General features: G+C 50.8%; 1 protein-coding gene across 7 annotated transcripts in view; it reads left to right on the forward strand.

Annotated features, from left to right (window-relative positions):
• The window catches only part of Prdm16 (PR/SET domain 16), a 317272-nt gene that overhangs the window by 85859 nt on the left and 208357 nt on the right, over positions 1-23056 (forward strand). The window lies entirely within an intron of this gene.

A 23056-nucleotide genomic window follows, 5' to 3' on the forward strand; every position in this document is an offset into this window, starting at 1 on the left:
GTCTGTGTCCTTATCGCTTCTTACAAAGGCACGCGTTGTGTTTGGTAAGTCCCGTCCTACTGTCCCCTTCCTAATGCAAGACCTCTTTAGACACCCCATTTCCAAACAACCACATTCTGCGGTCCCGGCTTTCACATGGGAACCTGGAGCCAGCATCTCTCTCACCAGAGAGAGGCACTGCCTAGGGAGGCAGCTAGGGAAAGGTGTGGTCACCAAAAATCAGGTTGTTAGACAGAATTCAGGATACATGGGGACACAGGTAAAATGTAGTCAAAATAAATCATGGCTCCTTCATGTATGTCAGTATATCCCACATCTTATGTGGACACGCTTTCCCAACAAGTCTCTGCTGTTTATCATAATGCCACAACCACCTGGGAGGTCTCCCCTTTTCATTTTCTGGCCAGCTAGCTAGACTGGGCACTTAATACACTCTATCAGAAGCAAGTCTGGGGAGTTCTGGCCATAGGCAGCTACGTGACTGGACAGTGGCCCCAAGAAATGGGTGGGCCCTGCAGGGACTGGCACCTAGACACCAGCAGTGAGACCATGGATCATTTGGGCAGGATGGAAAGATGACATATGACCAGTGGATGCTAGAGCCTTTTCTTGGGCACTGTAGCCACCTCAGGTCTCCCACACTCCAGTGTCCTTGGTGCCCAGTGCATATCAGTTCTGATGGCATGGCCATTACTGCCATATCCCCTGACACCCTCTCTCTTACCCTCGTTTATGAACTCAACAAGCATTCCTGTGGTACCTACTGTGTGCCCAGAATCTACTTGACATTGTGGAGGTCACAGTAACTCTATGACCTTCAGAGCTGCCCCCGCAACCCTTCTTGCCAGGGAGGACCCTGGACAGGCCCTACATCTAGGATCTCTCTCTAGGTGTCCTAGATCCACATCTAGCTGAAGCAACATCCCATCATGATAATGAGCTCTGCCCTGAGACACCAAGCCAGAGTACCTTAGGAGTGACCTGTTCACTTTTCCCACTGTGCAGGTGAGTTCCCTTTCTACTTGAATTTCTGGGAAAAACAGCCAAGGCTCATAAATATTAGCTGCTTATAAAATCCAGATAAGGGGCTGAGCAGGGCCCAGGCCTTTCCTTATCCCATCACTGTGCCTAGCCTCCTATTCATCTAGAGACCTTAACAGGCTCGTGAAAATACAGTGAAAATACAGGTCCACGCTACCCATCCCTGCCATTCTTCTTTATCACCCAGAAGCCGAGATGGGCTGGGAGTGCCGAGCCCAGTTCTTTACTGTTCCCGGACACACAAGGTTCAAGAGAGCAGCTGGCAGGTGAGGGCATGCAGCCGGAAAGGGGAGCGACAGGACAACGAACGTTCGGCAGAACAGAGCTGCGTTCAGAGCTTCTTAAGAAGTGGCGAAGCAGCGCTCAGATCTTACCAGAAAATACACACAAAAACACACTCGCTTGGTGCGTCCGGAAAAGTTTACTTGAAACTTGGCCCCTGGATCCGGCGAGGGTTCTTTGTTTTCTGGTCACAGCCACACCGAGCACAAATCGAGGTGGTTTCCCACATCTTGTCAAAGAGCGGCATTTCCTCTTTCCTTTCTCCTCGAGCTGATTAGCGGGTCGGGCAATGGTGTGAGGAGATGTTGGGGGTAGGAAAATGGGGGTCATTTTGGAAAACCTCTTTGTGGATGGGTCGGGAATGGGGAGAAAATGAATAGTTATAAGCTCATTTCCATAGAAACTGTCTCATTATCATGCTGGCTGCCCGCTGGACGAGGCAGGGCTTCCTGCCAGCAAACGGGCTCCACAATTAAGTGTCCCCTGCCCGCTCGCTCAGCTGCAGGAGAAGCTGGTCACCAAAGATGGCCCCCAGCCGCAAGCCCACCCCAGGCCAGGAGGGAGCTGGGATGGTTTTTCGTGAACATCAGACATTTGTGCAGGGATTTTACCCAGCACGTAAAAATTTGCATGTGGCACTTTCTTGTTTTAGGCAAAAGTGGCTACATCTCAGTCTTGTTTACAAGTTCCGCAGTGTGCTCCTTCACACGTATTTTTTGCTGTGTTCCCTGCGAGCAGATCTCCAGGCACCCCTAAAGACATTTAACAAAAGAAATGGGAACAATTAGGTTTAAAAATCACTTCCTTGGCAGCGCCCTTTGTGTTCCGAGTGACATGGCCGGGCCGGCTCAGGAGGCACTTTGTCAGGAGCCCCTGGAACACGGAGGGTCTCTGCCAGCTGCTTCCTTTCTGTGCCTTTGCGGCCCCAAGCATCCAGCCCATTCTGGACCTTCTTCATTTCTTGTGCAAAGTCACTTTGTGCTTAGATGTGTCATCAGAAACAAGTGTGACCGTTACTGGAAGGAGGTCTAATCCCAGCTGGGAAGAAGGGTTACTTCTGAAGACGACGGGAGGGGTTGTCTGTGATGTGGGGAACCCGACTCCGAGAAACAGCTTTGTGTTTTGAATTTGGTAGAATGCAAGGCATGCTGTATGTTGTGCCAGTTGCCTGTCAGTGTGCTCTTTGGTGTCATGGAATCTGTCCTGTGGGTTGTATGGCCATTACCACTCTTTATACCTACAACTACCTTATCTCACAAGGGAATAGTCACACCCTAGCCCTTCTGTCTTCATGGATCTACTGACCCATGTTCTTCGATGATCACTTATTCCAGGGCGGTGAACAGGTTCTGACCTCCTCAGCATCCTCTGTGGTCAGCAGCCTGTTCAATGCTGGGCTCCCTTTTGCCTCTGTGCTGGTCCAGGCCATAGGCCTACCAACACTGCCAGGCATCAGCCTTTATTAAATACCTCCCTCCCCAGCTTTGTGAGGACCTGGTTAGGAAAATGACAGTTTCCAGGAAGCAAGTAATTTAGAATCAACAGCAACCAGGCAGCCGAGTGGAAGGCAGTGACCACACTGAATCAGAGAGAGGTTTGCTTTCTGGTAAATACTGCTGTGCTCTCTCCTCATGAATTCCTGCTATCCCGCCTTGTAGAGAAGGAATGTTAGCAGGCAGAGAGCAAGGTACAAAGGTGAAAGGGCCGTCTCAGCCGTGCTTCTGGGGCCCTAGGATCTCCAGAGATCTTGAAAGGAGGTATGTGTAGAAAACCCTGATGTGGTCCCTTCTCTGATGAGTCACTCAACACCACTCTTTCCACCTGGGAACCTCCAGGTGGATTGCATAGACCTGACTGGTTTGAATAACCCACCAAACCCCAGAACCCCCTAGTGGCTGGCACATGGGTGTTAAGTTAAAAGCCTCTACACAAACCCAGTAACTAAGAGTGCCAGTGTATTGGTTTCCTGGGGCTGGCTAAGCAAAGAGCCCAGACCGGGTGCCTCAAACAACAGGAATTTATCCTTTGGAAATTCTAGAGTCCGAAGTGCAGGTTTCCCAAGAGGAGCTGAAGGCTCTGAACCTCCTTTGTGTTCACATGAGATACTTTCTTGGTGTGTGTCTGTGTCTGTATTTCTCCGTTTATGATGGCACAGTCACATGGGTGAGAGCTCACCTTAGGAATCCACTCTCAGCTAAGTACTCAGTCCCGGTGGCAGACTGAGCTGGGGATAGAGAGCCACATATGAACTTGGGGGATGCTAGGACACAGGAGGCTTGAATATCCACTGATGTCCTAGTCCTCAGGTTTTAGGGAAGTCCCTGGGTCAGTGTGCCCCTCCCCGGCTGAGACACCCTCCTGCCAATCCTTTCCTCTACAGCAGCTGCTTCTGAGACGTTGAACTTGCCCCTCAAGACCCATGTCTCCCGTGGACTTCCACTGTGTGGTTTATGAGCCACTCAGACATCCAGCCAAGAGCTAAAGTGTAATGTGTGATAAAGACACCCATTCTGTTTCTGTGGTTTTCTAAGATTCAAAAAATGATTTAAAATAATTTTAGGTTGTCTGAGGCTGGCAAACAATGTAACAGGCAATCCGAGAAGACAAAGTTTTGTAGACTAAAAGGTTTTGCCTCCTTGTTCCTAATTTTGGGAAACATGATTGATGTCAGTCTTCTGGAGGAAGGAGGGGGACTGAGAGCTTTCAGGAATGAGTCACAGGCAGGGCTCTGCTGTGAGAAAGGCTGAACTCTGCAGATTGGCACTGCACGTGGGTCCTTCAGCTGGGCTCCATCCTAGCAGACCAAAAGCTCTGCTGACCACAGAGCAAGCTTCGGTGGAAGTGTGCTTGGAAGGTGGCGTGGCCTCATGAGAGATTGCTCTCTAAGTGCCCGAGGCAGGAGAGTGACTTGCATGGTCAAGTGAGCTGACACAGAGGGAATGAGGTCACAGCATTGTGACCACGGGGCAAAGGCTTGCAGCAGGGAGGGGACTGTGTTGAGGAAAAGGGGGCTGTAGTGTCCTGCCTGCTGAGTCCCAAGTGTGCTTCAACTTTTAGGTGGGTACCCAGCCCCTACAGGATATGCTGAGATTAGCAGGAACAGACTCTAACTCCTACTAGCAGTGGGCCAGTCCCTACCCTGGCATCACAGAGTGCCAGTGCCAGGTGTCTCCTTGGCTCTGCTCTTCCCCACCGTGGTCACCATCCCTCTGCCATCGGTTGGCTCGTGCTGAGGCCTTGCCCAGACACGGACCGTTTGGGTCAATAACAAAGGCTCTGGGTACCCTCTCTGGTCCTCTTGGGGATGATTAAGACTGGTAGCCTTTTAATGTGATCTACCACATGGCCAAATGCTTAACAAAATAGCAAGTTGAGTGAGGCTCAGTAAGGAGTTTTTGTAGGGGTGTGGGTCGGGAGAGTGCCTCTCAGCCCCCAGTTTTCTTCTACCTGGTCCTGAGTGGCATATGAGGGCATTGTCTTGCTTTCTGTTTGGATGAAATTCATGAGCTGCTGGGAAATTGTGGATTTGCAGGTCTAACTTTGCCCATCATCTTTCACTTAGCAAAGAAAACCAAACTGATGCAAGCAGGTAATGAGAAACATCCTAGAGCACTTCTCAGAAGTTGTGGCCCTTACTGCTGGGCTGGGGACAGTGATACCCAGACATATCTCAGGTGCCTAGGAGGCCCAGCCAGGTAGAATGGGCCAGGTATGTCAGGCTGAGGAGCAGCACTCCAAGGGTCTATGTATAGAAAATTCTAGAAGAAAGAAAATTCCAGAAAGAAAATGAATTTGCCCCCCAGGGCCCCCAGGGAGGAGCTCAGGGAAATATCAGCTCCGCTCTGCATGGGTGGTTCAGGCTCCATTAAACAGAGCTTTCTTGGCCAATGCCACTTCTGGGGATGAGACTCCTCAAGAGGCCTTAAACAAACAAACAAACAAACAAAACAAACAAACAAAAAACCAAACCAAACCAAAACAAAAAAAACAAACCCAGAACCAAGGGCCCACAGGATGGCTCAGTGGGTAAAGCACTTTCCACCACAAGCCTGGTGACCTGAGTTCTATCTCTAGGACCCACATGGTGGAAGGAGAGAACCAATTTCTGGAAGTTGTCCTCTGACCTCCACATACACATAAAAATATGTGGAGAAATAAAAACAAGTAATCATTTTTAAAGTAATTAAAATAAAGAAATGTAAATTTTTTAAAAGAAAGAATTAGGGAGATAAACACTACCAAGTATCCACAGCCTGCTCCTAATCCGCTGGCTCAGTGCCACGAGGTGCAAACCTCATGGGCCCCTGTAATCACCAGCACATTCTGGTGGTTGGAGAAACAGGCAGAAGTCAGAGCCAAGCCTGAGACAGTTTCTCTGTCTCTGTAAGCAAGCCCCAGGTTCTCCCCTGTGAAGTGAAGTCATCCCCGTGCCAGCGAATATTGGGTTCTGGCTAGGTCACTGACCTGAGTGGAAGCCACTTCTTCTCAAAGGTGCTCTCGCTGCATAGTTGACACCAGGAGACCTCAAGACTCTCAGTCAGGAACCTACAGCTGGACCCTGGAGTAAGGATACTCAGACCTTAAGCCAGTTTCTGCTCTGCCTCTGTCTGCCTCCAGGGGAGATACCAGGAGACAGTTTGGATTGTACCTTGTAAGTAGCAAGGGTTTGGTGGATGCTAGTCTGTACTAATGTCACCACCAGTGAGCTTGAGAAAGTATCTCTTCCAAGACCAAGGCCTTAGCTGAAGCACAAGCCCACCACAGTTACCCTTTTATTTGAGAATTTCTGAAGACAGTCCCAGCCAAGGCCATCCTCAAAATCAGCAAGTGTCCAAGTGCAAAGCTGACCTCATTTCCCTGGGAGTCCACCCGTGAGACTTGAATTCAGGCCACACGGCTAGGGGCAGAGGTAGTAGGCTGCAGAGGAGGAGGTCGGGGTGCTGGCCACAGGGATCCTGTTCATACTCTAGCATGGTCCATATGCACCGTCTCCCGTCGTGAACCCCCCACAGGCAGAGAAGGGCCCCTCTTGCTGTCTCGGAGGGCTTTGGAAACATCCCTGGTTCCACCCAGCATCTCCCTGTTCTCTGGAAGCCAGGAACAAGCATCACACAAGTGAGCAAGCGGCTATTTCCAATCTTGCGAAGTCCGCGATGAAAGGGACAGGTGGGAAGAGTGTTGAGACTTGTAAATTAGTTGCTAATGAGGAAAATTAGGAAATTTGCTGAGGCATAAAAAATGAGAAGTCCAGAGAAAGAAGACAAGTGTGTGAAGAGCTACCCCTCCCACATCCCCAGCTCTTTCAGACTCTGGTTCAGCCCAGACTGATATCCAAATCTGATGCCTGGGTTAATTCGAAGACATCAGTTTAAAATGTAGAACTGATAAATTGGATTAACATGGGAAATATGGTGGAAGTATGTCAAGGTTGAGGGAAGGATGGTGCTGGAGGATACTGTCACCTGACCTGCCTGTCACAGAGTCCTGGAAAGGTCCGAGCAGGTGGGTGCCATCCCTCCCTTCTGAGGGTGAACAGCCATGGGGTGTCTAGCCAATTCCTAGAGCTTGGTGGGTCCTGTTCATAGGGCTCTCATCTTCAGGTAAGTCCTGGCCACATCCAGGGCACATGTTTTGAGTCAGTCAGAGGTATGTAGGTCATAGCCCTGGATCTGTGACCCTCTAGAGATGAGGTCTTGCAAGACAAAATCCCAAGAAATGGCTGTGATGCACAGCCGTTAGGATCTTCTTTGAGAAGGGATGTCTTAGCCTAGTTCAGGGACTTTCCTGTTGGAGCCTCTGTGACTCCACCTGCTCAGTGGGGGTGTCCAGCATGCATGTAAAGAAAGCTCTGTCTCTCTCTGTCTCTGTCTCTCTGTCTCTCTCTTTCTCTTGCCACAAAACCACAGATTGGGGCTTGGAAACCAAACTCTATAAAAAAAAAAAAGACCCTTAAGCTTGGGGCCCCATCCACAGTCAGAATAATCCTTCTTATGAAGCCCATCAGAGCCAAGGACACACTCCAGGTTTCTTCATGGATTCCAGCTCCCCAACACCTCCCTTCAAGTGGGAGATGTTAGAGCCAAGGTGGGAGCGGACAGTGGGAATCACTAGGCCTGGATCAGACTTCTGGTGACACTCCTTGACAGTTCACAACCTTGGGTAGGAGGTCCTGGCCTCTCTGCACCTGTTTCCTGAACTGTAAAATGGGATGCTATTAGCTGTGCCCCCAGGCTGGGTAGTGAGATCACATAAGGAGAGGTCACTATAGCACCTGGGCAGGGAGGGAACCCAAGAAAATGGAGAAAGCACCAGGGACCCTGCCACCCTGCTGCACCATCACTCTGTCACCAGGGCCAGGGGGCTGGCCTGCTTACCTTGTCAAGACCTTAGGGGCATGCAGGGAAAGGCCAGGCACCCACCCAGCACTGTTGTCACCTCCCCCAGCTTGTGGTCTTCTCCCTGGCTGCTGTGTCCGTGGGCCGTGCTCGGGTCAGCGGCGAGCTAACGCCTTTGTCAGGGTGATTAATAGTGTTGGGGACTGCCGTTAATTCACTGCCTAATGACTGCGGCCGGCGCGCTCCGAGTAATCGGGTGATGTATGTGGGGAGCGCGCACCTCGTGGCAGAGGTGAAAATCATTTCGACAAGTCAAATATTGTCACAGGGAACAAATGGCTCTCCCTGTTAATAAAAATTAATGAATTTTTTCTTTCTTTTTCTTTCTCTTTTTTTTTCCTCTCTCACCACTGGCCTGCTAAATGAAGCTGCAGAGTGGCTGAACAGAGGAGAAGAACACGGTGGAGTTAAGCACTTTATTTGATGGTTAAAACTATAAACGTCTTTATTAGGCAGAATGGGCTGGAGGGCTAGGATGGCCAATCACCTGCAGCCTTCTTTCCGGAAGGGGAGGGGAGGAGGTAGAGGCTGCTCCAGGGTGGGTAGTAGAGGGCGTAGCCCCCATTCCCATGTGGAGGGGGCTCTGGGCTGAGGAGAGTGGGGTGCTCTCAGAATGACCTCGTATCTGCAGACACCCCACTCTGCTCCAGCCCCTAGGCAGCATTAGGAGGAGAGTAGAGAAACAAAGCAGGTGACCCCTGGGAAATACAGTCCCCCCAAAGTATCTGTCTGGTTCCTGGGAGCCAGATCACAAGGTGGCACTATCCTCCCATGAAGCTTCCTGGTGGCAGAGGGGCTCAGCATCTGTAGCTCTTTACCCCTAATTTGGTGTGAGGCCAGGCCAGGGCAGACAGCCAGCGGCCCAAACACCCAGAAGAGGTGGAGCCCAGGAGAGTGAAAGCAGGAGGCTGAGGACCCAGGCCCAGTACAGACAGCAAAGCCACACCAGCTGTTTTCCAGTGTTCAGGCCAGAGGCCAGTGAACATGCTGGTCTGTGCCCTCCCTGGTGCTGAACTCCACTTCACCAAGCATTCACAGCTGTTCAAGGACCTAAGGCTTGCCCTTTCTACAGCCAGGGCCACAGAGGAGAAGGCACAGAAGCCAGCATCACCTCTCATCCTCTGCCTACTTATCCTTCCGCTGTCCATACTATCAAGAGAACCTGCTGGCTTCACTGTGCCCCCCAGAGCAGCTCGGGGTGATGGCAAGCCAGTCCCAGTACCTGAGTTCCCAGAAACCAGCCTTCTGCAAAGGGCAGGCCCTCCCGGATGCCACCTTGCCCTCGTTTTCTTGAGGCACATGAGTTTACTTGCAACCTCACTCTGGCCTGTGAATGGCAGCCACAGGCTGGCTGGTAGGAGCGATCGAGATAAATGTGTCTATAAATAGTTTGGTGGCAGTTGTCACAGCGTTTGCTCAGCATTTAACCCCTTGCTCCTCCACTGTGCTGCTCTGGTTGAGAGACTCGGAAATGCCCAAGCAAGCCTTGCTAAGCACCCAGGAGGAGCCGAAGTGACCTGAGGAGGGGCAGAGCTTCCCCACAGCCATGAAGGATTAGGCATCTTCCAAGCACAAAATCCCCAAATAGCGACTCAGCTAAGAAAGCAAAGCTTGGCTTCCTGGTGTTTCTCTAGGGCTCCCCGCCCTCCAGTTGGAGACACTGTGCATCAGAATGGGGTGCCCACTGCATAAGTCAGTCACCCAGGCCCCTCACCCTAGGTGGCCGTGTAGACAAATAGGAGGAATACCTAACTGTAGGGGAGGCGACTCAGTGCAGGGTGCGGTGGTGAGGTGGGCATCCTCTCCTAGCTTCTGGAGAGTGGCAGCTGTGGGCAGGAAGCAGGCTTCATTCTGGGGGAATGGCCTCTTCGAACCTTTGTTAATGCTACAGATACACCATGGATTTAGAGATATTTGCACACCTCCGTTCACTGTTGCACTCTGTACACTAGTCAACGGGGGAAGCAGCATGGTCTGTTCATACAGTGGGGCGCCATTCAGACTTAAAAGGAAGTTAGTTTTGATGCACCCTGCAACACAGCGGTGGGGAGGGGGACCCCAAGGACAAGGTGCTCAGTGAGATAAGCCGATCACCCAAGGCCAAGTCCTGCGCGAGTCCACTTACATCTGGTCCTAGAGGAATCTGATTCATGAAAACAGAGAGTGGAATGGTGGCTAGGGAGGAAAGGGGAGGGGGCGGTTCATATTTAATGGAGACAGAGTTTCAGTTTCAACATACGAAGGGCTCAAGAGAAGGACCTGTGTGTACACTGTGCTCCTTGAGATCACTGACTTATTTTAAGTGATGTATATTTTGCCAGCATTTAATTTAAATTTTTTCTTCAGTGCTGGGTGTAGAACGCAGGGCCTGGCCCGTGCCAGGCCGGTGCCATACCATTGAGCCCCACTCCAGCCCCACTCCAGTTGTTTAGAAAGCCCCTATGCCCCAGTCTGGGTTGGAGGTTGCAGAGTAACCCCCACCCCACCCTGAAATTTGAGGCGCCTACATGATGACCATTCAGGAGGCAAAGGGTTAAGGAGGGCACCCGCTCAGCCTGCCAGCTCATACTGGGCTCAGCAGGGCCAGGGAGCCTTGCTGTGATTTAGAAGAAAAACACTGAGATTTGAGCGATCCGTGGGCTACCTCGCTGCCCCCAGGGCTCGGGGAAGTGGTATATTAACCAAGGAATAAAGGAGAGGAAGAAAAAGGCCAAATCACATCTCTCTGAAACAAAGAGGCTTTTTACCAGGAACAAGCCTTGATAAAAATTACAGAGGCATCACAGCCATTCAGCGCCTGCCCCGGGCGATGGAGGCGGCCAGGAAATGGAAGATGCGGGTTTGCCGCAGAGCTCAGTGTCCCCAGAGCATTGCAGGACAAATAATCGTCTTGGAATAATGCATCAGCTTTAAGTGGGGCCAGGTGGCTGGGGCTGGCCAGAGCCTTCCATGGCCCTCAGAAGGGCTGGATTCAGGTTGCTGGCCCTGGGCTCCGGGACCCCAATGGGCTGTAGTGCAGACTCCTGGACTACACTGGAGTGGGGGACGGGGCCTGGGTGTTCACTATGCCTCTTCTTCTGGATGGAGCTGGTTATCTCTGAGCCCAAAGGCATGGGAGTACTTTGAGGTAGGCTGGGGTATGACCCTGGCCAGCAGGTGGTTCAGAGACTAGAACTCCCTAGGCTAGCATGGGCTGCTTGGGCTCCTACTGCTCTTCGTCCTCAGCTTGTTGGCTTCTTTGTGTGTGAAATGGGTTGGAAGGGTCCACCAGGATGGTTTTTTGGGGCCTCTGGAACAAACTATCATCAACTGGGTGGTGTAAGCCAAAAGTCTGCAGTTCAGGTGTGGCAGAGTTACATTCCCTCCAAAGACTCACTTTGGACTAGACATCCTAATGTCTCATCTGAAGTCCATACATTTACAAAGAATTTATTTCCAGGTAAGCCATGTTCTGAGGTATTTGTACACGATGACCTGAGTGAGCTAGCTGTTTAGTATGGGTGGCCGGAGACCTATCATAAGGTTAGTTCAGGCTCCCGCTGGGGCCAGGCCTGAAGCTGCCTCTCCTGGGTGGCTCTGAGACTTTCCTTCACCTGAAAAGAGGAGGCTGTTCTGTGGGTTGGGTTGTTACTTCCCTTCATAATTGTGACACTTACATACGGGTGATATAGCCAGGTCGCATGATTAACGTAGCCAGGATGGAGAAGCCAGGTAGGCCACCCAAGCTCCTTGCTAAGGAGTTCCCATACACCCAGTCTTTGGAGAAATGGCGCAGAGAGGCCTGTGCCAGATTCGGGTCAGCCAGCACCAGGCACCTACCCACCCAGGCTTCCGCAAGCCCTAATAGCAATTTGGTTGCATCAGGGTTGCAGCTGGGGCCATCCCTGTGGACAGGGCTGAGAATGTAAACGGCGATTGATTATTATTAACAGTTAGCATGTCTGCAGCACCATCATTCCTTGGCCCCATTAATCTGTTGTGTTAACAGCTGCTGGGATCCGTCCTGGCTCTGGAAGAATGCTGATGAGCCTCTTGCTATGGATGAGGCAGGGCCCTGGGTGGCCTGTCAGGAGATGGGCGCACAAGCTCTCGCCAGGTTGTCTGTGAGTTTCCAAGGCTGGGTCTTAGAGCTGGAGCCAGTCACTGCAGCACAGATGTCTCAGAGATGGAGGACACAAGCAGATGGGAACTGACCAACTCCTGAGTGTCCCTTCCTAACATCCCACTTTTGGGAAGTGGGTCTTCAGGAAACTCCTCTGGCATCCCAGAATCCTTCTCTGGAGGAAGTGTCTGCTTCACTGGTCTGTCATGGTGGCTGTGCAGAAATCCCCCACTAAGAATAAGACTTTCTTACTGTCCCCTGAGAATGACTTCTGCCTCTACTCTCCTCAGCGGCTCCTGCAGACCTGGAGACCAAGACCCTTTTCCTTCTATTCCTTCCTGATGCTTACAGCTCCTGTGATGTAGGCCTCCAAGCAGGAGACCTTTGCTAGGGTCTCTGAGGGACTTAAAGACAGCCTTCTTCTCCACTAGTCTCTGGGGAGGAAGAGGGGACCAATGTCAGAGGCCAAGTTCTGCCTTTTCTCCAAGAAAGCTCAAGTGAGAGGCAACATCTCTGAAAACCAGGCAGGCTTTTGACTGAAACCCGTAACTCAGACACATGACCATGGCATATTAGACCAGGCAGGCTACCCCACATGAGTGGAAGTAGGGGGCAGTAAAAGGGCTGGCTTTGAAGGGACATCAGAAAAACCTGGCCCATTTTCAAGAGGGTCTGTGTGAAAAAAAGAAATCTTTCTAGTTTAACCAATCACAGTGGAGGAAAGTGGACTTTGACTCTTATCAGCAAGCTCCCATTCTTAGGAAGGAAGGGAAAGGTCCTGACGGGCACCGCCCCCATTAGGAACTTTTTCAACATCTGGATATGTTGGCACACACCTATAATCCCAGCACTTTGGAGACAGAGGCAAGAAGGTTGTGACTTCAGGACAGACTGGGTTACAGAGTAAGTTCATGGCCAGGTGGGGTTATATAGTAAGTCCTTGACTCAAAAGCAAAAGCAAAACAAATGAAATGAAACGACTTGCCTTCAGAGGTTTCCCTCACCCCTATCCATCTGTCTGTAGGTTTATCCATACTTACCCATTAACCCACCCGTTTGCCATCCACTTGCCTACACATTCATCCATTCATCCATCCTCTCAGTCTATCCATTTGTTTACCTGTCTATCCACCCATCATCTACTACCCTACCCATCCATTCACTCATCTTCCTACCCATCTACTCACCCATCTATCCACTTATCCACCCATCCATCAATTAACCAAAACTATTCATTCAGTCATCTACTGACCCACCTACTCCTCTGTATATCCATCCATCTGTCCATCCATCCACTCATCTGCCCATCTAGCATTCATCTATCCCCTCATCTATCCCCTCACCCACCCATACCCATACATTCATTCATCCATCCCCCATCCAGGTACTCATCCATCTATCTGCCCATCTACCTATCTGTCCACTCACCCACACATTTATTCATCCAATCTGTGCCCATGGTAAGGGCATCAATAAATGCCTCCTATGGATATGGATAAAGTTTAGATACCTTAGAATGAAGACTGTGCAGTTCTTCACTAGGTACAACTGAATGTGGGGCTCTAAGTACATACCCACTCTCCAGACTTCATGTCCTTGATATAACATTGCTACTTGTCTTATGGACTCTGGGAGAATTAGGTCAAGTACAGTAATGGCTGTATGCTCTGTGGGTTCAATTAGTAAGAGAATCTTAGATAGTGAGCCCAAATCAATGCTAGCAATGTTCAGCAGGCCTGACAGGGACAGACAGAACCAAGGAGAGACAGCATATCATTAGACCCCCCTTGGGTCATTTGTACAGCTTCCAGAGTTTGATGCCATGTGGCCAGCTGAGGACTGTTTCCCCAAAGCCTTGGTGACTGAGTGTCATACATCCTGAAGTATGGTCTCACCTCTGTGGCTACATGTATTACATAAGTCGAACTGAATTGATCAGTGGGTATTAAATTCTGCTTTCAGCAGGCTGGTGGAGCTTAAGCTAACTTGAGCTACCTTTGGGGTGGGTGCCCTGTGTTTGGTCTTGCTATTTTCTTCAGGAGAAAGCATGCTGGGGGTCCTTGCTGCTGGCTGGCATGATGGCAGCTTCAGATCATTGCTGACTGTCAAGTGGCGGCTTCTCTGGAAGATAAGGTACTTGTGGCACCAGGCCACCACTGTATTCCCTTTAAAAAAGACACTTAGGAGCATGGCCAGGGGTGGGTTTTACTGAAACCATTGTTCATCATTTTGTGGAAGGGTGTGCGAATCTGCTCTCTGCTCACATTGTTAGGGGATGAGTGAGGAGACTTGGAAGCATGGTAGGCCCTGGCTCTCCCTAAGGCTCTCCCTAGGCTTCAGTGAAAAGCAGCAGCTCATGGTTTGAAACCGGAGGCTTTGGAACCCTGCGTGGCCAGAGCAGGGGAACTTGACCTTGTTCTTCTGCAACACTTGGTGCCTTTCCACCTTTTTGCCCAGGTCTGGGTGAGTTCCATGGACTACTGCTCTCTTAAGTCGCCAGGGACACAATGCTTCTTGACCAGGGGCCCTACTGCGAGACTTCTAAGTGACAGGGGCAAAAGTCCCCCAACCCCCAACCCCACTGAGTCCACCTTGAATGTAAAAATTTCCTACCCTGTAACACGAATTGCTAAATGGTCTTATTAATTAAAAAAACCCGGAGCCAGATACTGAGGTGAAAGCTAAAAGATCAGAGAAACAGCAGCCAGCCATGTTCTTACCTCTATGAAATCCTCAGCCTCAAGAGCGAGTTCCTGTTTCCTCACGCCTTACATACCTTTCTGTGTCCTGCCATATTTCTTCCTGGGGTTAAAGGCATGTATCCTTCCCAAGCAAAGACATGAGATCTCAAGTGCTGGGATTAAAGGTGTGTGCCACCACTGCCTGGCTCTATGTCTAATCTAGTGGCTGGCTCTGTCCTCTGATCCCCAGGTCACCACACTACCCTGTTGCCCTCAGTGTCTTTCTCAGCCCTCCCTTTGGACTAGAACTCCCACTTGTGAGCTCAGAGGAGGTGACCCAGTGATGGGCCTTTCCAGATGTCCCAGGGTCACCACCTCATGATGACACTCTTCGGGGCCCTGAGTGTCTTATGCTGATGTGACAGTCGGGGCTCAGATGAGTCCAAATAAGCCCTTACCATACGACGTTGTTCTTCATGGCAGTACTCAGTCACTTCCCAAGCCCCCAGCCCTAGGTGGCCCCATGTCACCGTGGAACACCCTAACAGAGCAGACTTGGCACATGAAGTGGACATTGCCAGGGGAGAGTGTGTGTCTCTCCTAGTTTCAATCTCATGCCTTCCTGGGAACCTGCTGGGTTCTCACAAACAGGTGTCCTGTCTCTGACAATGGTGGGCTGGGATGCTCAGGAAACTTGTCACTCAATGTGACACTCTTGGGTCAGCTTGGCTGTGGACAGCATGTATGGCTCATGGAGCAAGGAGCTCCTTGGTCCCACTGAGGTTTCCTTGGACATGTGGTTTGACTCACAGCTGGATGCCCTGGGTCTGGGGTTTTGTTTCTGAGATAGTTCGGTGTACGTTGCTCAGACAGGCTTTCTTTTCTTCAGAGGATGATCTGGGTCAGTTCTGGGTAATTCTGAGCAGACTCCCTTTGACTCTTGGACTCTTCATTGGGGCCCTGACCTCCCTGTAAGCTTGGAAAAGGGCCTTTAGACTGGGGCTGCTGTTCTGCGAAACAAGGAGATGAGCTGCCCACAAGAAACCACAAGTCTTGTAGCTTTCTGACAAGTACAGCTGCAAGTCCCCAGGGGGAAGAGCCTAGGCTGGTCACTGGCTGCTTATTACTTCTGACTATGCCTCCTGGGCTGGATCAGGCAGCTTGTGCAGAGCTGGCCCTGAGCTCAGCTCCTGGACACATGTCACTGTTTCATTTAGATTCTTTTTAGCCTGGATGGGTTCCTAGGGAGAGATGGGGGTAGCGGGGAGCTGCTAGGAAGCCAACAGGCTGGGTGTGGCCACCCCACGCCCGTCTCTGGACCCAGGGTGTGTGATCTGATCTCAGCTGTACAGTGGGAAGATGTCAGCTCCAGAGAGCTGGGCAGATCTAAGGGTCACTGTCAGATGAGCTGCTCAAGTCCTCTGAGGACGAGCGTGAGGTTCCCTCCCTGTCCCAGCAGCAGTGGGCAGAGTCTGGGACAGTGACTACTAAGGGCCTGCATTCTGTAAAGTACATCAAGGACTCTTCCTTTGTGAGCCCCCTACCCCCCAGAGGTGGTTATGATGGCTCTGTAGTGCTCAGTGGGGCTGCAGCCAGCCTGCATGTCCTCACCAGGAGAGAGGGTGTCCCTTTCTACATCCACGAGCAGGACAAGCATCCCACCCCAAGTCTGCTTCTGAAGCTGCTTGTGCATGCTGGGTCTGTGCTCCCCCTCTTCTCTCTTCTGATGCTCTTTTCTCTCCCTTTGAGGAAGGACAGTAGTGGCCATTCAGGATCAGCATCCAACCAGATGAGGACATTGGGTTGTTGTCCCTCTGGCTTCAGGACAGTGGCCAGTGGGAATGTCATAGGGTGGGAACAGAACAAATTGCTGGGTCCCCTTAGACCTCCCTGTGTTTGGCTTGTAGGACCTATACCAAGGCGCTGTTCCTCCTTAGCTGCTTCTGTGCTAAGCTTACAGGATGTGGATGTGACTGAGACAGAAAAGAAAAGCCCAAGTTTTCAGTTTGCACCAAAGGCCACTATTTAGTCTGCTTCTGAATAGGCTCAGGTGTTTGTTCCCTAGGGGAGTGTGTGTGTGTGTGTGTGTGTGTGTGTGTGTGTGTGTGTGTGTGTCCCTGCATGGGTATCACACATAGGCATATGCATGTGTCCTGATAGAGGAGTGCTGGCATTTTAAGGAAGCCCAGCCAGTGTCTGGCCTGATCAGACTCCATCATCCACCAATCCATTGTAAAAGTGCCGAGTTGGCTTCTAGGATGCATGTTCTTCCCAGGCCCTGACTTTCTGCTCTGTGACTTGTGAGTGATACATAGCAGACACACACCAAAATAAGATATGTACCTGGATAGAGAATGGTCTCCAGGTTTGTGGTGGGGGCACTACTGATTTCCTGCAACAGGGCTAAGATGGGTACATGGAACTTGGGCTGTAGGGCCTGCTCTGCCCCTTGCTGTGGGTCCCTCGGTGGGCTGCTTGATTTCCCGAGTCTCTATACATGAGAATGTAGTGTCTGTGCAGGTTGCACATACTCAGTTTCTTCCAGGGCAGATGCTGATGGAGCTTCCAGGGGTTCAGCCATTTACTACCTCAGTTGACACTGCTGTCCACAGCCACCTCTCAAGAAACCTCCTAATAACTCACCAGGATCTCAGGGTTCTAGGATCCCAGGCAGCACCTCTAACTCAGGAAGCTCTGGGTTTCTGTGGAGCAGACTGAGGCTGTCCTCAGCCCTTTTGAGACACTCATTGCCTTTCTTGATGGTTGAAACTTAGCTCACTGGAGTCCCTGGAGTTCTTTGCATGCTCAGTGACACTGTTAGATCCATTCAAACCAAGATCCAATAGAAGCAGGTGAAGTAGGTTCTGAAAGCTCACGTTTTCGATCCTAGTATAGAGGTGCCCATCTTTTGAGACCTGTGACCTTACATCTAGCTCTGTACCCAGCAAGGGCCAAAAGATAGCTTTCTGTATTGTGGGCCCTAATGAATCATGCAGAATGCTAGAGAGAGAAAATGTCCTGCCCTGGCTTCCTACCCTAGTGTTAGGCCCGGACTCAAGCAACCAGTGTGGCACCTTGGATGCAAATTAAAGGTGCTATCTTAGTTCCTGTTTTGTTGCTGTGAAGAGACACTATGACCAAGACAACTTATAAAAGAAAGCATTTAATTGGAGCTTTGCCTACAGTTTCAGATGGTGAATCTGTGACCATTATGATGGGGAGTATGACGGCAGGCAGGCAGGCAGGCAGGCATGGTGCTGGAGAAGTAGCTGAGAGCTCACATCCTGATCTGCAAGTTGGGCCTGGAATAGGCCTTTAACCCTCAAAACCCACTTCCAGCAACACACCTCCTCCGACAAGGCCACACCTCCTAATCCTTCCCAAAACAGTTCCACCAACTGGGGACCAAACATTCAGATGAGCCTGTGGGCAGCTATTCTTACCCAACCACCACACATGCCCGTTATCAGAGCTATGCACTGTGCCTTGGGTACCTTTCTGTCCCCTCTTGCTTTCCTTAGAGAAAAGATCATGGGATGATCTGGTACTGATGTTCTCTGGTTCTGGAAGAGGTTCCCAGTTCTTCCAGAGAGTTAAAGATAAGCTAGATACCTCAGGAACCTACAACAAGGAACCAGCGCCCAGAGCCTAGGCTGCTGACCACTGTGTGGCCTCTCCCGGCTCTGTCAGTTTCCTTTGCACTTGGGTGATAAAGAAATTAACTAGTGACAAAGTATGGTGGTGTGCAGTTTTTACCCCTTGTAACTTTCCATCTGCTTTCTACTATGTGGCCTTGGGTTTTTCTCAAATCTAAATTTTCAAGGACATGCTTAGGAGGTGACTTAGGAACGTATGCCTGTCACCGGTCTTGTCCTTCCCCAGCACTAGTTTGTCATTCTGTTTGCTCCCAGGCAGGGGGAGGAATCTGAGTTAGGCAGGAGATCTGTTTGGTGGAACCAGCAAAACCTGAGGGTACACAACCCTGCACATGGGATGACAGGATCTTGCTTTGGAAGAAAGTTCCTTTTCCATTGAAAGTTCAGCTGAAAACAATGATGGATACATATGCAGTTATAAAGAACAACACGGGCCCAAGGACACAGGACAGTGAGACCTGCTGCACAGCTCCCCCAGCTGTAGAGTTCTGCCAGGCTCTGGCACCACAGCCCATTCTTTGAGCATAGGTTATTGATGTCGGCAACACCCACCTTCTTCAGATGGCCCAAGGGACTTGTTCTTAACACGTGCTGTGTCACTGGTGTGTCTCAGGGTGAGCCTGTGTTTCCACCGTAGTCAAGATGCAGATCATCAGTGGCCACCTTGTCCTGATCCAAACACCCTGTACCTCCTAGTGATCAATGTCTACTGAACCTGTCCTGGATTACCCCAGATGTAGGTTGTTTCTTATTCAGAAAGCCCTGCCCTGCTGTCCTGATCCCCCCCCCCCCCCCCGCCTCCTCCATTTCCAGGAGATGACTGTGTTGTCATTGCTGAGCTGAGTGGACACCTGGCTTGACTTCTTTGCTTTTGAGAATAGACTTGCAGGTGTCAGCCTGGTGTCTTCTGGGAACAGCTGACATGGGCCTGTGTCCTATGGGCTGGAGTAGGCTATGTGGTGCTTTTAGGGATGTAGAATGAAGTCAGAATATTCCTATAGGCAATTGGAGGTGTCCTGAGAGGAAGATGAGTTGAGCAGATTGTTCTGAGCCTCCTGAGAGAGGTGCCAGCTAAGGCCTATAGTTGCTGTTAGGGGAGGTCCCACCTCCAGCAGTGAAGTTCACACACAGTAGTGTGCAGGCCCCATCAGGTACCCCAGAGACTTCTTGGGGCCTCCATCTAGTGCTCACTGGGAATGTGGTTAGGGGCTTCTGGCATCCTGCCATTTTTCCCTTTTTCTCCAGAACCCTCCAGGCAGAGGGCAGGGGACTGTGGAGGGTGGATCTGTGCTGGCCCCAAGGGCCTGTTTTCAGGGTTCCCCACCATTATCTCTGTTCACATATACACATGCTCACATAGAGCCCTAACATGCTCACACAGTTGTGTACACACACACACACACACACACACACACACACACACACACACTGCCCCCGATTGCCTGATTGATGGGCAGAAAACACTTCCCTTGACATCCCTGCCAGTGTCAACCTCACCCTGCCTGCTCTGGCCTTTGAGGTAGATGCCCTCTCCTTAAAGCCTGGCCTCACAATAAAACAGGAACTATTGTCAGATACACATCAAGTGGGGAAATGCCTCAGGCTCCCTCTGGCCACTGATGAAGGTCTAAATCTGCCTGTTGGGTGGCAGCACAGCCAGTGATCACCTGTTACAGATGTTACTGGCATGGCTGATGCAGAGCCCCAGCTGGGATGCCATGGCAGCCCCTCTGCTGCTGGTGGACACTATTGGTTTTGTGTTTTTGTTTTTTGAGACAGGGTTTCTCTGTGTAGCTTTGGAGCCTGTCCTGGAACATGCTCTGTAGACCAGGCTGGCCTCGAACTCACAGAGATCCGCCTGCCTCTGCCTCCCGAGTGCTGGGATTAAAGGTGTGTGCCACCACCGCCCGCAGGTTGACACTATTGTTTAGCAAACTGTCCCAGCAGTCAGCTACTGTTCGTTCTTGTTCTCTCTCTCTCTCTCTCTCTCTCTCTCTCTCTCTCTCTCTCTCTCTCTCTGTCTGTCTGTCTGTCTCTCTTATCTTTCTAGACCTTAATATCCCATCCATGTTTGCTCCTCAGTGGGGTCTCTGAAGAGATGCTGGGTGGCTTGTGTCCAGGGTGAGAGGGCCAGAAAACCCCCTGGTGTGATGTCAGAAAAGACCCAACACTAAAAACCAGGTTGGGTGGAAACCAGAGCAGGGTGAAAGATGTGGTCAAATGGATTCTCAGCCCATGCTTCCCTGGTTCTGGGGAAAAGTTGAGGTCTAGTCCATGCCACAGGGTCATGGTGGTCACTTGAACATTGGCTGGTGTGATGCTCAGAGGCACTTGGTGTTAAGTTCACCAGGAATCAGCTCAGCTAGACCCTGGGGGCATCGAGCAGGTGCTTCTAGCATGAAAAACAGACTTGGCTAGGACTCAGGGCCGTTTGGCTCGAGGGCCAGTCAGGTTCATGCTGATCCTCTCTTCCTGCTGCTCCCTGTACCCTCCCTTCCCCACTTTTATCATTTTGGTAGGCGTTCCAACTTTTATGAATGACAGCCCCAGCCAAGACTCTCCACCATGAAGCCATTGCAAGATTCAGATAAAGAATGTAGGCCTTCTGACCAATCAGTGACATCCAATCTCTGAGACACAGTCACAAAGTCCCTGCGACCTTGGCACTGCTCTTCTACCTGGAAGAGAACATGGCCTGGAAGAATGTACCTGCCGTTCCAGTGACCTACCCTGGGGCTAGGTAAAAGGTACCCAGAGTGTTCACTTTGGGCAGAGGGGCTTCCATCTCAGAGGGCATCTTGCCTGGAGCTCATGAGAAAGGAAGGCTGATATCTAAGTTGAACATAAGACTCCTCACCAACTAAAACCTGAGAGGCTCATCCCTAGCTCCCCCAAGACTCCCAAGACTCAGAGCAGGTGACTGTTTCTTCAGGGACTTGGGAGCCCTTCCCACATCCTCCTTCAAAACACTCATTAGGCCTCCAGCCCCCTCGATGCCCACTCACGAACAAAGAGCTCTCTCTCTCCAGTGCAGGGGACAGCAGAATGCAAAGAAGGAAACTGTCTCCTAACCTCGGTGACCACCTGGGCACAGGAGGCTGGGCTGGAGCACAGGCCTGCCTCTAATCTGCAGGAAACACTGCCTTTTCTCCAGCTGTTTGCTGGGCCTCCAGTTAAGTGGGACTTTAATAAAGTGCTGGTTTCTGTGAGTAGGTGAGGGGTTTGAGGAAGTAGAATTCAAACTGAAAAAAGAGAAGAAATAGCCCTGAGGTGACCATACCCTGGACAGGAACGTTTCCCGACTTGGACCCCTCAGAGCTCCTGAAGTGATGCCCTGCCCTGCTTCCTGGCCACTCTGGGAGGCAGAGGCATCAGCACCTGAAGGAGTTAAGCACTTCATGGGGAACATGGGCTTCTAGTGCGATTTTGTTTGTGAGCTCTATGCAGTTACCAGTTCTGAATAATAAGGTGGCTTGTTAATTACCCCCCCCCCTTCTAATTTACCTTTCTGCCGCACACAGGCAATGGGAAGGTTTACGGGGGTGTTCTTTCAAACCTAAACAACGCCGGGCCTTGGGGTGGAAGGAGCTCCGCTGCCTTGTGTTGCCGAGTCCCTGAAAGGATCCCACCAGCCAATTAAAAAGGAACCGTTGGCCACTTAAAACATAGTCATTACTTCTGTGAATGCTGCTAAATTAAATAAGTGTTATCGGCATGATTTTTCCCGAGACTTTGGTTTCTTTTGAAAGAAAACATTTTGTTACTTCCACAGCTGGCTTGTTTGCAGCCAGCACAGGGAATCTGAAATCGCTTTTCTTGTTCTTGAAAGTTCTTGTCTCCCTGGAGGCTTTGATTTCACCAGCCAGCATCAGGGAGCAGCGAGGGGCATGGGACATGGCTCCTGGGTGACTTCCAAAGGCCAACGAACCAGTGGCGGGATGGGCCTGATCTGGGAGATCTGGATCAGGGGTCAGCGCGATGAGTGAGTGAGGTCCCTACCCACCCCCCTCCACACACCTCTGGCTTTCCTCACTGACTGAGGTCAAATTCTCAGTACAGAAAAAGTAACCATTTGAAGCACGCAGTCTGGTGGCACTTGGCACACTTTCCTGTGTTGTGTGACCAACCTCTACCTCTAATTCTGGAACATTCTCATCGGAGAATCAGCACCCATTAACAGTCACTCCCCAGCTCCTCCCAACCTTTACCGATTTGCCTCTTCTGGATGCTGGGTAGAGGCATAGTATTTGTCTTCCATTTTATGTAATGTATTTTTCAAATCTTAGTGGACATGTAATAATCATTTGTATTGATAAGACACTGTGGTGTTTCCTCCCGTGTGCACACTGGAAAACGAGTGAGCCTTTACAGAACTGTGTGACTTTACACTGGGGAGTGAGAAGGGATTTATAGGCTCCAGTGTGATGTTTACAGTGTGTACACATTGTAGGCATTGGGGAATAGTCAAGTCAGGGTGACCAGCATGACACCTCTGTGTGGGAGGGACGGGGAAAGGGAAGAAGCTGGAGAGTTAGATAGGAAAAACGAATGTAGGTATTCCTGGGCACAGCAAGATGGCCGTCTAAGTAGTAATATGCTGGTGTTTCAAAATAGCTATAGGACATCCCCGCCCCCCAGCATTCTGGGCAGTTTGATTGTGAGGTCTGTCTGCATGGTAAGCTTCGTGTTCCTGTGGATAGACCCTGGTGTGGACGGAGCACAGTCTCATCATTTGCTTCTCTGTGTTGCTAGGGGCTTGAGCTGGTCTGGCCTCTGGCTGCTTGAGTCCTTGCCGGTTTGAAGCCCTGTTTGCGGTGCTGTGGGGTATACACCAGGAATGGGATTGTTTTCCTTTCTGCCTGATCTCCTCCTTGCCCTCACAGACCTTCTCTATCCAAT

Source organism: Peromyscus californicus, unplaced genomic scaffold, assembly GCF_007827085.1.
Source record: "Peromyscus californicus insignis strain IS unplaced genomic scaffold, ASM782708v3 Scaffold_5__1_contigs__length_169319896, whole genome shotgun sequence".
Classification (NCBI taxonomy): Eukaryota; Metazoa; Chordata; class Mammalia; order Rodentia; family Cricetidae; genus Peromyscus; species Peromyscus californicus.